We start from the raw sequence: 15,341 nt of genomic DNA, 5'->3' as shown, positions 1-15,341 counted from the left end.
ATAGCAAAGCAATGTAAAGAACAGTGAGGTCTTGTAAAGCGTATTAATTAACATGGTAAACCAGGGTAAATTATGGTTTATGCACAGTATTACCATGGAAGAAGCATGGTAAAGGTGCAAAAATACCATGGTAAACTTGTATAAGGGTCTAAAACAGTATATTCAGCTCTTTGTAGGACAGAATGGATTCAGTCACTTTTTCTATGCTGCCACTTCACATAACTGCCCAGATTAACCATGTTAAATAAAAGAAAACAAGGAATTAATATAATTACTGTACCGTTAAAAAGATCAAACAAGATTTTTTCACCGAACTCCAAACCCAGATTGTGTAAGGTGAAGTCTTTTGTTAATAAAGTTAAAAATAAATAAATAAATGAAAAAACACACTGACATTTTCTTAGGAAAAAAAAAAACTTGCTCATTTTCTTTAATTGCAAGTGTTTTTTTTTTTTTTTTTTCGTGAATAATTATGCAAGCCCACCTACAAGTGTAAAATTCCAAAAATACGTTTTTCGCAAATCACAAAGTTGGGGGGAAAAAATGTTGCAAGTTTTTGACTTCACATAACAAATGACCAAATAAGCTAAAATACTATTTATTCCAATCAAGAGGAAGCTTAGAGCTCACTAAGCTTTGTATAAATTAACTTTAGTTTTAGTTGTTAAGAGCGGTACGAGAAATGAAATAAACACAAAAAGATACTGTTTCTAAATATACCAAAAAAAAAAAAAAAAATCATCGTATATGTATCAAAATAAATACATGTGTCTCTACATTCCCCCTAAGATGTCAGCAGCTCCAAAAACACCAACAGAGGATGCCGATACCTTGGTAAGTTCTCAGTTTCAGATACTGGTACTGTAAAAACAGATGTTGGTGGCTCTGATTGTACTGTAGCTGTGCCCAGAACGCTCCCAACCTCTATGGGAATTGTTTCCCTGTTAAAGTGATAGGCTTTTTGTCTCAAATTTTAAATCATAATACCTTTTTAAATATCATCTATATACCATTGAACAGTTGAAACAGCATTTACGTTATCTGGGGAGTGGGTGAAAGCCCAGCAAAGACAAAACTGCCCAGATGGGGAACTGAAATGTCTTGAAAAGTGCAGCACACAATTACTCAGCCTCTCTATATTAAAAAGCATTATTAGTATATAAGTTCATACTTCTTTAATCATTTAGTATTTAGTAATCATCCTGGCAGCTTTGTCTTGGTTTGAAAGATTTTTTAATGTATTAAGAAAAAATATGAAAATTAATTATTTTTAGTATGTAGACCACTTGCATGGTATAGTTTTTAATATGTTTCGCTTTGTTTAGTGCCAATCTTATTTTTTGTTTTTTCCCTTTATGTCTGCTATTATTATAATCTCCCCTTCAGTAAAGTGTCCCTCTATGCTTTTGAACACTTTGAGCAATTGTCTCACTTTGTACTCAAATACACCTGCATCATTTGGGTATAGTCTGAGTTGTGATTCACTTCCTGTTTAGATTTATTTAAATGTATGTATTTCCACAACCTTGCAATATTAGCAATTTCCCTGCCTCTCTTTTGAATTTCACAGACTTTTGAATATATGCAAGATATTCGCAATGCAAGTGGAGTTGCATACATGCATACATGCATACATTCGCAAAATCGTTGAATATTTGTCCCTGTATTCAATGATTCAAGCTGATGGTCAGCCACAATCTGTGTTTGTAAAATGGACACTGATATTGATAGGATGGTTAGACAGCAGACACACATACAGAAAGAGAAACAATCTTACCAACAAAACCATTACACTGTATTCTTTAAGTGAGTCTATAATTTGCAAAAAAGCAGGTGCATTGCAGTTTTTTATAGGAGAGTTTAGAAAAAACAGAAAAAACAAAACTATACTTTCTAGAACAGTCAGCTCCTAAAGTTGTACAGTACACTAAAATGTTAATGCAATAAACAGCCAGCAACAAATAATTTCTGATTCAAGATATCTTGGAGTTTGATAGAAAATATAAAAAGCTGTGCAAGTTATTTATTTATGTTACTTATATCTTACATATTATCATACTTTTACAATATTTTAAAACGACACATTCTTTTTTTTAAACTGACTATCAGATACACATTTGCATTTTTGTATGCAAAACTAAGGTTTTCACCAATTTTAAATCAACTTGGTTATGATTTATGTTAGGGTTCTAGAAAAATTGGGTGTAATCTATTATACAAAGTTAGTACCGTGGGTGAAATTTTATGACTCACACTTACTCATTTGTGCAACTCGCTTAAACTTGTTCTACCTAATAAAATGTGATTGCTTAAGCACTATATTTTTTTTTGTCAGCATGTTTCAAATGACTCAAAATGATAAAATATATAATGTGTATATTCATTTTTATACATATTCTATGTTAAACAGATTCATTAATTGTTGTCAATTGTGTATAGTTTCTTAATTAACATAACATTCTTCAAAAACAACAAACAAAAAACTGCCCTTAACTAGCACAGACCCAAATCAAGGGTAACAGTGTTGCACCTGGATAAGGGTGTGTGGCCCGGATTATAGTTTTTCAGTTAGGAAGACATATTAAAGTTCAACTGGGTAACTATAAGGATAGCAGTGAGGATGATACTAAAAGTATCAATGTTACATCACTGTGTTTATTACAGGTAAAGAGGTAGGACGGGAACCGATTTTAACCATTTAAGGACCGTGATCGTTTAAACATGATCATACTGAAGTGTCTTTCTGGGCCTGTGATCGGGTAAACACGATAACAAACTCACTTCAATTTATTGACCTACTGGGCCACCATACATTGCCGTACAGGTTGGAAACACATTTGACTCTGATAGTTGTTTTTTTTGTGTAACGTCACTGAGACAGGAATTTACATTTTACAGGGCGGAGAAACTTCACAGCAGCACGCAGAAACAAAACATCTCAGGAACTTGTTCAGAGATAAGAAAGAAACAGAAAAACACTGTAAATCCGATGTATTCGACTTATAATTTATACTAAACATTTATTCTGTCTCATGTGTTTTAATATATATGTTTTTACAGCATTTATAAATATCAAGAAACATGGATATTAGTAGATAATGTTTCATTAACTAAATGTATCAGTTAAGTTTTTTTCCTTATTACTGATAATAATGGAATGAAAAACTATTATTTTATTTATAAATATTTTTTTTGAGAAAACAGTCGAGAGTAGTGTCCATTATTGCTTATAAAGACCCTGAGAATAAACGTTTAATATGGCATTGCAATCACTCAGGTGAAACAATGTCTTGTAATTTGCCCTAACAACCATATTTTTCAACAAAGGCCTCTCAGGTCATATAATAAGACATTATAAATGTATCTTTGAAAACACAAAGCAAAATACATAATGATAATAAAATACTTAACATAAAAAATATACTAAATATCATGTTGGAAAAAAAGAGAGGTTTTTATGTTTTGTTTTTATTTAACTATAATGTTCCCTGAGAATTATACCTGTTGTAGGGCTAGTTATAAATGCTATAATGTATATAGAGGTGTGTGTATGTATATGTGTGTGTGGCTGTTTGTTCAGGGGTAGGGGGCCTGCAAGTGTATGCTTGCCTAGGACCCAGTGATGGGTTAATCCGGCCCTGGGGGGTAATAGTTGTGTGTGAAAGTGGCACATACTCCCTGCATACCAGAATAAAGAGGCCTGCTTAAATACTTTTTATGTTGTTTGGAACAGTACACATTTTCTGTATTTTATTAAATAACTTTACACGTGCAAAGTTGATTATCTCAAGTTGCAATTTCAGGAACTTTGGGAACATGCATGTAAAAATCAAGGATATCTGAAGGACATCATTCACATAAAGTACTTGTTATTCAGTTTAAGGATTTTCTTTTTCCAGCATGCCAGTTTGAGTTTTGTCAATAGCTTTGGCACAAGACAAATACAACAAAATCAGCAACTGGTAAGCGTATCCTGACATGTTAACAAACTAATGAATAAATTAAATAAAACATTTAAAATAGTAAGCCAATTGGGCACAAGTGGTGATGCAATGAACTCATTTGTGGTCATCCAGCTCATTCAAGGTCAAAATGGTTCCCTTTCACTCTTTTTGTTGCTATTCACTCTCTGCAAATTAATTTTGTGAAAAGTGTTATATGAAACGCATAAATTAATCTCCAATCTCTTTTTTCAAATTAACTCTATTTTAAATTGAAATGCTATTGCTCTGTTTCAGGAGCATTAAAAATCCTAATGTTTATTAGAATACATTTATCATAACCTAAAACAGTTGCAAAATAAAGTTCCTGAAATCATGCAGTAAATTGCAAGAGTTATGAATTGCTGCTCCACCTGGAGTGCAGGTGCCACTGATCACTGATTTAATTGGCTCAAAAAAGTCAAACTTCTTCCTGCTTTTCAGCAATTTTAATTATAATAAAGAACATATAATTCGATTTTCTTTTTTCCTAATTCAGTAAAGAACTTTGTTCACTACCAAATTAAAACGTAAACACAGTTTAAATTGTGAAAGTCAACATTAAGCAAACGGCAGAAACAAAGTAGGTTGTATAATTACTATTTTCACAATGCTTGTAAAGCTATACCCATTGACTGTAGTTTCCTCCTGGGACGTAATTACAATTGGTGAAGAGAAAGAATAACACTGTGATGTTCCATAATTTAGGAATCATAGGTATAAGTGTTATTTTTTGTTTGTTTATTCCTTAAAAACACGCCACAGTCAGAACTTAAAAACTGCCTAGTTACTTTTTTGTACCTTAATGAATTCCGTTTATTTATTTATTTATTCTTATTTATTTATTCTTATCATGGTATAGCCTACTAGTGACTTTATAAGATATCTAACTGCATTTCTTTACTTTTAACTTCACATTGTTTGATTTGGCATCTAAACTATTTTCTTAACATATGACATAAACGTAAGCATTAGATTGAGTGAATACACAAAACAATTCTAAACACGTTCTTCTTATTAGCAGTGTTGCCCTGCAGTGGCAGGCTGAGATGAGAGAAGGAGGTTTAGGGGACCAAGAGGATTTACAGTTTTCAGTTGAGAGCTTAGGGGGTTTGTTGCTGCTTGGTGGTAAACATTACATTTTTCTTTCTTTCTTTCTTTCTTTCTTTCTTTCTTTTGTAAGTCATAAAGTTATGTAATTGTGTGACTTCATTTATGTTTGTAAATTTGACAAGGTCCACCATAGCTACAAGAGAAATAAAACACCATGCATCCCTAAACAAATTACGTTTAAAAAACTCACCTTGCTGGATGCAGATCCTACAGCAGAAAGCGTACGTCACCGTTACCATGCCAACGCAGACCTGATACAGTTTCAACTAACGGGATGTAAAGAGGAACTCGTTCAATCGAGGTAAGAATAATAATGTCTACAGTTTTGACATACTCTGAAGTGCAATCTCTTGGTGTTTGTCTTACTTTGCAAATTCTTTTTTTTTCTTTCTTTCTTTCTTAAACAGCACATTTTGCATTGTGTAGAACAGGACAGAAACTTTAATTTAAACATGGCTGGTCGATACTCTACCTGATACCTGCTATTCAGATATGCAGTTGTGTAGATGAATAGTAAAACTGAATTTACAATAAGTGATATATTTAACAGTACTATACTGATGCGCGGAAGAACGAGTGTTACATGGAAATATGGCATTAAACACTTACTGTTTTTCTATTGTAATTTAGCTTTGTACATTAACATGATTAATTGAGATTTTTAATGTCAGCGTGAAAACGCAGAAATGTACAGAATTTCAATGGGCATTAGGTACTGCTATGTTTTGACACGGGTACAATCTCACAATATATATATATATATATATATATATATACTCGCGTGTAACTAAAAATAACTACCAATTTTTTATGATCAGTACGCAGAAGAATATATAAAAGCTTACTGGAAGAAATTTAATTTGGGGTAAATAATCTAGGATAATTTCAAGGTTTATTTCTGACGATTCAGGTGATGTGGTGTTTTCTGTATTATGATAAGAGTATAATACTACTACTACGACTACTAATACGACTACTGCTAATAGTATGTTATCTAGTAAATCAATCATGCACATATATGATTTAAGGAGTTAAATGTTTAATTAATTAAAACAAAAACTATTTATACTGTATTAGAAACGTTCTGGCTGAGCCAGTCCCATGGCATATTTCGAGTAATACAATGCATTATTGGGGAATTTTTTGCTGCTTTATAAAACAGTTCATGTGTAGTAATCATAATGATTATTACAAACATAGAAAATCAAGATGAACTGCAACATTACTACTATAGACTGTTGCAATTTTGGGTAATGGGGCAATGCCTACATGGTATAACACAGGGTTTGTTTGTGTACTAAACCTGTGTTACACCATTGTAGGCATTGCCCCATTAACCAAATACTGTGATAACACAACCAAGTTATAGCGGTTAGAGTGGAATGGTTTTGACTTGTAAAGTAAAAGATACAATCTATTGATAACAACTATACAATACACAGGGACCTGTTTTCTGAGATGACTATTCCCAAAGTTGCTATGAGTCAGTCATTTTTGTGGTTTTGAAGTTGCTTGGTATCAAATTATTTATTGAACAGCAGTTGGCAGAAAGAGGCTAACAACTTTAACAACCAACTGTCTGGGCTTTTCATAGAAATCTTTTATAACCAAAACATGCATACACAGCATAATGGTAACAAAGGAAACAATTCACCAAATTAAAAACATAATTTCAAACCATGTTTGATTCAATAAAATGCATATGGACAAGAAAGCTGGATGGCTTTTTGTTTACTTTTTCTCACTGAGCAAAATTAAAATGTGAGACGCGTGTAGGCCTAATGGTTACTGCAAAATACCAAAAGCTTGGAGATTCTTCTTTTGCTATAGTCTACAATTGCATAGAAGCTACATGAGCCCTTTCAACTAACTGTACATGTCACTGAAAATATTTGTATATGTTTTAGCAATTTGAATAGTTATGTTTAACAGTGAAACTCTTGTAAGAGGCTGAACTGAATATAATTAAAAAGCCATCATATTTCTAAATTCTATTTTTTTCAAATCATTAAATATATAATATATATATTAGCTCAAAGAGCCAGCTGCCCAACATTTTGATATGTTGTACATATCTTTCTCAAGGAAGCCTGTTTTTTTATATATATATATATATATATTAAATTATATATATATATATATATATATATATATATATTATATATATATATATATATATATATATATAATTTTAATTAAAGTCACCTTTGTCAAAGATGTTGCACCAGAATGAAATAAAGAATAATTGGTGGGGGTTCAAGTTAAAATGTAGAAATGTAGAAATGTGCCCGTGACCATAGGGATTTTGTTGTGGAAGACAGCAAAGGAAAGAAGGTACAACTTAAGTGTGCAAGTACTGTTGAGTTACCACTATACATATTTTGACAGAAAAAAACAAAAAAACGCTCAAGCATTTTGGAAAGTAACTGAAAACACCAATTTCACCAAAAAAACGATTTACATAAAACTCGAAAATAGCTAAAAATAAGCACCGAAAACTTTGCAGTTAGACATTTTAACATTTAATTTTCAAAGATTGTGGTACAGTAGTCTGTATAAGAATACCTGCTAAGAGAACACTTCGCCTAAGAGAATACCTTGTGGTGAAATTGATTTTTCCCCTTGTAAATGCTCCGCCTAAAGGAACAGGAACTTCGCTTAAAAGGACACCTTTCTGGCACCGCTAGCGATTCATTCACAACTGAACAGTAATGTTTTGTAACCTGATAACTCATCATCATCAAACTTAAATTCAAATGGTTTATTCAGTCTTTTCAAATGTGACTTGTCATCGCGAGAGTGTCTTGAGGCACACTGATTGGTTTATTAAATCTTTCCAGAACCGCCGTTATATCATTTTATATTCTTATTTCCACGAGTGCAACAACGAAACCCGCCGCAGTTTCTCTTGCTACAAAAAGTTGGAAATTGTAAAAAAAAAAACCTGATTCAGAAACAAGTCAGCGTGCACTTGCTTCACCATTCTGTTAAATAATTTTGTACAAGTCTTGAATATTGCTCCTGTACAGGTATTCATAATTAATCTAGAGCTGCTACTACATTTTCTTAACGTGCGCAGGGGTACTGTGTTAATTTAGTTTGACATTTTATTAACGTTAGTTTGTCTGTTACTTTATTATTATAATTTATTAACATACACTTGCCTATTGCTTTTCTCTTACTTATTCTGTTTATAGGTTGATGCATGTGCATCATGACAAGTAATAAATATTTATTGATTCATATTGTGTCTGGTGGTCAACTCCATCTTAAAGAACACTTCGGCTAAGAGAACACTTTGCTTGCTTCCCGAGTGGTGTTCTCTTAGCCGGAGAGTACTGTAAGTACTCATTTCATAATCTGATTTCTGGGTATAACAATTCTGTGATGGTGGGTTCGGATGGAACATTGGAAGTGGGAGGGATTGCACAGTATTACCTGCTGGAGAAAACTCGACTTGATATATGAGCTGTTGTATACCAAGTTTCACTTATGCTTTCTTCTGGGGTGGGAGACGTTTCAACGGACGCAAGCTGGCTGAGCAAAAAACACTTCATCTTCATTCCGCAAACTGGTGTTTTTATTTTGTAAATATGCCATCAGGTATTCCCCAATGGGATCATCATTACATTTTCTTTTACGCCGTTGTGGTGCGCAAGTTGATGGAGATGGTGTGTTTTCAGTTTCTTCTTCTGTCTCCTCAGCAGCTTGCTCCTCTGTCAAGTTGCTGAATGTTCTGTGAATGATAAATGTAACAGAAAAAATAACTATTTTTAGGTTGTAATGCAAGCATTTAAGTGAATGTGCTATTATTATTATTATTATTATTTTTTTATTTTGTCAATGTAGTCAACTATCAGATAACACAGCAATATATTATTTCAGAGTGACTATAAAATACATTCTATGGGAAAATGTTGCCTGTTGGTATAGATTTGGAGCCCCGGGATTCTTCTGATACTTTTCCTTATTAACTAAGTGAACTAAATGAACTAAGATTTGTGTGATGTAATTAGTAACTTTGACCATGTCCTTAACATGTGTCTAAACAGAAGAAAGAAACCTCCTCCCTGTCCTGCATATATGGTAGTAGAAATGGCATGTTCTTCACATATTTCCACACTGGTTTTCTTAGCTCTCTGGCCACTTGTTCCCCTTTTCTTTTTGTTTTTTATGAAAGTAAATAGAAATAAACGTAAATAATCAAATGCTTCATTGCTATTTGAAAGAAAGATAGATATATAAAAATAGGTCTTCCATTTGGGAGTGTGGTCTATTAAAGAAAATGGAGGGAAGCCCTAATCCTTTGCATCTCCTTTGCGTGGCAGGGCCAATGGAATATAACTTGAACCACAAGATACCAAAATGAGAAAAGAACATTAAGGAAGATGTTTTTATTTTTTGTTATGATCATTTAATAGCACCCCTTCTCTAATGCACACTGAAAAAAGATGTATGTTTGAAATAAATATGTATCTATATTTTTAATTAAAATGTTGTTTGCTATAAGGCACTATGACGGGGTATCGTCACAGCCCAAGCTGTTACTGGCAGGAAAAAGACCCAGAGATAGAAAGCTGCAGTTGAAGCGCACGTATGCACACGTTTATTTAACCAAACAAACAGAAAAACAGGAACAAAATAAACACAGCACAGGGGCCAAAATAAAAAGTTCATACAAAAGAACAAAACACTTGTAGACAGGGCATTAGTCTTCACTACAGTGTTACAAAACAATTCAAAGATCACAGCACACCCCCCATACCCCCACATACCCCCACATACCCCCCCACTCACACCCCCCGGGTACCTAGGAGACAAGTTGATGTAGCTGTAATATTTATAACATAATTATCACTATCAGTTTACAAAGTGCATGCAAAGTAATGCATTGAGTAGAGTGAACGGATGATTTTTTTTTGGTTAATGATAATATTTATTTTGTTTGTCGCTGTGCCTGGCTGGACAATTTGGAGCTTTGCATTGCTGTTTGTGTAGATGTTGTTTTTTTTATTTTTTTTATCAGGATTGAAATGTCTTTGAGTTTATGGAAATTACATTAAAGTTACTGTAAGAATTATTATGGCAAATGTTTAGTATGTTAATTAATATGCTCCTAGTTAAAGTGTATTTACTGTCATTTCTGAACAGCTAATGTTAACTACTTGTATAGCTTGATGCAATGTTAATTCAGTAGCATTTGACTTGCCATGCCTGAGTGATCAGGGATTGACTAGTTTAGGCTAGATAGAATGCAAGGGAGGGAGAACAAAGGTGTTGTAGCTGTATCTGTACCTGCAACTGCAACTTTGTATAGATCTGATTGAATTATCCATAATAATAATATTTTGAATATGTTATAGTTTAATGATATTCACCAAGATTTACCAGTAACTAATGGAGTTTACCCATACAATACACAACAGTAATTCTTTAGTTTTAACTCGGAAGGGGTGTCACCTCAAATGTTGCCTAGGGTGCTGTTTAACCTAGTGCAGGTGAATAGAGTTTTTACATTACAAGCTTGAAACTCGGATCTTCCTATTTAAAAACCTGATTCTGTGTCTGAGCTTGAATCTCTCTGTCATATATCAAATGAGCAGTTTTCCCAAAGAATGCTTACTGGTTGTGGAGAAGTGGGGCATTGCAAATCAGACAGACAGCCTTTGTCTTGGCTCTGGGTTGGGTTCGTTTAGAGCTACAGTTTTAATGTACAAAATAAACAGAGATCACAGACTGCAAACAGACAATAGATCAACATCTATGATTATATTTACTTTTATGGGTTGCTGTCATGGTGTGGGTGTGTCAACACTTGCTTTCAGTGGCAGTTTTGTCAGTTTAGTTTTGTGGTTTTATGGGTGTGGTGCTTCATGAGAGGCTATCCTCAGAAATACTTGTTGTAGCTGATCTTACACAGCCCTATTGGACTAATATTGGATTACATTACCAAAGGTACCAATATGTAAGAGGTTCGATTTCTTCTTAAAAATAATTAATCTTCTTCAGGTAAAATTAATCAAAAATAGTTTATTCAGGAATCAAATGCAAACAGGAACAAGGAGCAAATCAAAGGTGATACATCAGGGATCTCACATACAAGTCTCAGTTGATGGTGTTCTGAGCTGGCATCAGTGTAGATGTTATTTACTTCTAAGCCCCGAAATTACTTTGTACATCACAGCTAGCTTACGTAATTACCTTGACCAATTTTGGTCTTATTTCCCTAGCCTGATGCATAGTGTTAGACAAAGCACATTAATAGTTAACATCTGCGTTTCTTCTTCACTTTACCAATGTCAGCAGAAACCCAGATAACAAGAAGTTACATTTAAGAACAATGATATGAGTTTTGCTCAATTCACAGGCAGCATAGCGCTATACCCACGCATCACAAGGTCGAACAACAAGACTGGTGATTGCAAACTGCTGATGTACACCAGCTATGTACAGATTAATTTTAAGAGTTCATTAACCCTGCGTTGATTCAGAGCATACATTAAACACAGGAAAATCACACACTGTTTACAGACAGGTTCAATGATTTCTCACTTCTTTCACCATTTAAATAGGAAGCATAATCAACAGGTAGTATAATGGAAAAGAACAGATGGCTGATGAAACAATAAGAGCTCGTGCAATTTAACTGGAAAAACCTAGTGATACATTTGTAAAGTGTGTTATTAGGCATTCCGTGACACTTTGCCTAAAGTTATAGTATGTCACTTTTAACAAAAGTGATTTTAGAACCACTTTTAATTGGTTTGATTATGGTTTGTATATCGGCTCAAAACAGTTTTCTGAGCAGAAAGAAAGGTTTTATCATCACTCCAAGGTCACAGCTGCACTTGCTGAGTTATGAAAAGCCAGTTACTCCCTACAAGGGTGTATTTTGGGCCACGTGCCAAGCAACAGAGCTAGAGAGTCAGGGCAATACATAGGCAAGAGTTTCAAAAGCCTTACATAATCCCCACTTTGAAACCTGAACACAGCTACAAACGCCAATGGTTCAAACATGCTTACCTGGGCAGCGTGACTGGCCTGTCTTAGGTTGTCAGGTCTGTTTTTACCCAATCTTACCTGTCCTGGGCTCCGTCACCTACATTCTACCCAGTCGTTACCTGACAGACACCCATGAGTTGCATAACCTACAGCAAATGTTGCAGCTGTTGCTGCATAAGAAGTCCAAGCTGTTGGCGATGATCACAGACCATACACCGTAAATAGAAAATATAGAAGGTCATTATTAGCAACATAGTAGCCTGGATTATAATCATAATTTTAAAAGATATCTCCCATTTGGTACCAGTATAGAACAGTTTCTCCTCTGTAGCTCCATGTGCCTTCAACAATTGTCTAATCTTATCTTCGGCAGCTCTTTGTACAGTTACCCAAATCTTATGATCTGCATGCTCACTGTGCAAGGTCTGTATGTCTGACAAGTCCACTTTAACCCTTTGCGGTCCTATATCGGACCTGGTCCGACATTGCAATTTTCCCTTTCCAGTCCAATGTCGGACCCTGTCCGTCATCATCAAAAAAACGTAAAAAACAGGTCTCTAGTCGTTTTCAATGGCCGAGTGAGACCGATAGGAGCTGAGAGAAGCCGAAAAAAAAAAAAAGGTGCGGATCTGAGCAATACACTTAGCCCCGGCACCACAGAGATAACGTGGACATAAACAAACAAGATAGCTGCTTCTGCATCCAGCACTCAAAGAATATCACAGACATTTGCAGAGCTTTTTGAGATGTTATAGTAATAAAATAATGACTTGGATTGCATTATTGAGGAGTTTGGTGATAAAACGAGTGATCAAGAGATGATTTATCGGTATGCACGACTATGAAGAGGTATGTGAAAAATAAAGCAAACAAGGGGTGGGGCGGGGCTGGAGATGCAGTACTGAGTGTCCTGTTGATATGCTGTGCCTTGTAAATCTGTTTTACTGTGAAAAAAATACTTTTAAACAGCGCGTCTAAAATAAACTGCACATGTGAAAATACAGTGCCTTGCCTTGCAAGTATTCACCCCCCTTGGACTTTTCCACATTTTGTAGTGTTACAACCTGGAATTTAAATAGATTTAATTGGGATTTTTACCATTTGATTTACACAACATACTTAACACTTTGAAGGTGCAAAATATTTTTTATTGTGACACAAAAGTTAATTAAACAAAAAAAAAGACATTTGTTGGTTGCATAAGTATTCACCCCCCTGAGTCAATACTTGGTAGAAGCACCTTTGGCAGCAATTACAGCTGTGAGTCTTTTTGGGTAAGTCTCTACCAGCTTTTACATCTGGATCCTGCAATTTTTGCCTATTCTTCTTTGCAAAATTGCTCAAGCTCTGTCAAGTTGGATGGGGACCGTTGGTGAACAGCAATTTTCAAGTCTTGCCACAGATTCTCAATCGGATTGAGGTCTGGGCTTTGACTGGGCCATTCTAAGACATTCAGGTTCTTGTTTTTAAACCACTCCAGTGTAGCTTTGGCTGTGTGTTTAGGGTCATTGTCCTGCTGGAAGGTGAACCTCCGCCCCAGTACCAGGTCTCTTGCAGACTGAAACAGGTTTTCCTCTAGAATTTCCCTGTATTTGGCTCCATCCATCTTGCCCTCAATCCCGACTAGTTTCCCAGTCCCTGCCGATGAAAAGCATCCCCATAACATGATGCTGCCACCATCATGCTTCACCGTGGGGATGGTGTTCTCAGGGTGATGAGCAGTGTTGGCTTTGCACCACACATAGCGTTTTGCAGTAAGACCAAAAAGTTCAATTTTGGTCTCATCAGACCAGAGAACCTTTTTCCACATGTTTGCTGTGTCTCTGTGATGGGGTGCAGCCTATTTTGTGGTGGTTCTGTGTTTTTGTTGTATTGTTTAGAGTGGATGTGAGTGAGTTTGGGGTGTGGTTCAGTGAGTCTGTGTGAGGAATGTGTGGAATGTGCCTGGGCTAATGAGGTGCGAATTGCCCAATTAGCCCAGGCACCTGTATAAAATGGAGTGGTTGGGTTTGTTAGGAGGAGAGTGTTTGTTAGGAGGTGAGTGTTTGGAACAGTGAAAAGACGTGTGTGCCACAGTCTCCCACATGCCTTTTGGCAAAATCCAAACAGGATTTGATATGGGTTTTTTTCAGCAATGGCTTTCTTCTCGCCACTCTTCCATAAAGCCCAGCTTTGTGGAGCGTCCGGGTTATAGTTGTCCCATGGAGGGTTTCTCCCATCTCAGCTGTGGATCTCTCCAGCTCCTTCAGTGTTACCATTGGCCTCTTGGTTGCTTCTCTGACTAATGCCCTCCTTACCTGGTCACTGAGTTTTGGTGGACGGCCTTCTCTAGGCAGAGTCGCGGTTGTGCCATATTCTTTCCATTTTTTAATAATGGATTTAACGGTGCTCCGGGGGATGTTCAAAGTTTGGGATATTTTTTTATAACCCATCCCTGATTGGTGCTTCTCCAGAACTTTATCCCGGACTTGTTTTGATAGCTCCTTGGTCTTCATGATGCTGTTTGTTTAGATATGCTCTCTAACAAACTCTGGGCCTTCCAGAAACAGGCGTATTTAATCTGAGATCATGTGACACTTTAATTGCACACAGGTGGACTCCATTCAACTAATTATGTGACTTCTGAAGGCAATTGGTTGCACCAGAGCTTATTTAGGGGTGTCACAGCAAAGGGGATGAATACTTATGCAATCAAGACTTTTCAGTTTTTTATTTGTAAATAATTTTGAAAAATATGTAGATTTTTTTTCCCCACTTCCAAATTATGGACTATTTTGTGTAGATCAGTGACAAAAAATCCTAATTAAATCCATTTTAATTCCAGGTTGTAACACTACAAAATGTGGAAAAGTCCAAGGGGGGTGAATACTTATGCAAGGCACTGTAAATTGGGCCTGACGCGCCTGAGACGTGCTGAATAAATGGACCGCAAAGGGTTAAAATTATTCATATTCTAAGGAATTTCCTCTAGAGTTTGCCAGATATTAGTTTGCTGTAAAGAGGAAAATGTATTTCCATCAGAAAAGTGGACTGTCCCTGTAACATTCATGCACATAGAATGTCCCTCTATCTTGGTAGCATTACCCTCATCTACCCAATATTCGGAAGACATGGTGACGAAGCACCAGGTTTTACCATAATAATGAATAACTTGGAAAATGTGTGCAGTTTTGATGGTCAATAGGGTACATTCACTAGACCCTGTCTTGTTACCCTCATATCCTAAATCACATGGCAAGGGCACTT

The 15,341-nt window shown here is 35.5% G+C and overlaps 1 protein-coding gene across 1 annotated transcript in view; it reads left to right on the top strand.

Annotated features, from left to right (window-relative positions):
• Nucleotides 1–5,013: 5,013 nt before the first annotated feature.
• LOC117394325 (uncharacterized) overlaps nt 5,014–15,341 on the top strand; it is a 178,398-nt gene continuing 168,070 nt past the window's right edge. The window contains exon 1 of the mRNA XM_059014740.1: nt 5,014–5,394. The gene's annotated coding sequence lies outside the window, so the exon portion shown is untranslated. The remainder of the gene's footprint in view (nt 5,395–15,341) is intronic.

Source organism: Acipenser ruthenus, chromosome 3, assembly GCF_902713425.1.
Source record: "Acipenser ruthenus chromosome 3, fAciRut3.2 maternal haplotype, whole genome shotgun sequence".
NCBI classification, from domain to species: domain Eukaryota; kingdom Metazoa; phylum Chordata; class Actinopteri; order Acipenseriformes; family Acipenseridae; genus Acipenser; species Acipenser ruthenus.
Note: the sequence above shows the minus strand (reverse complement) of the source record. Positions and strands in the feature narration are given on the sequence as shown.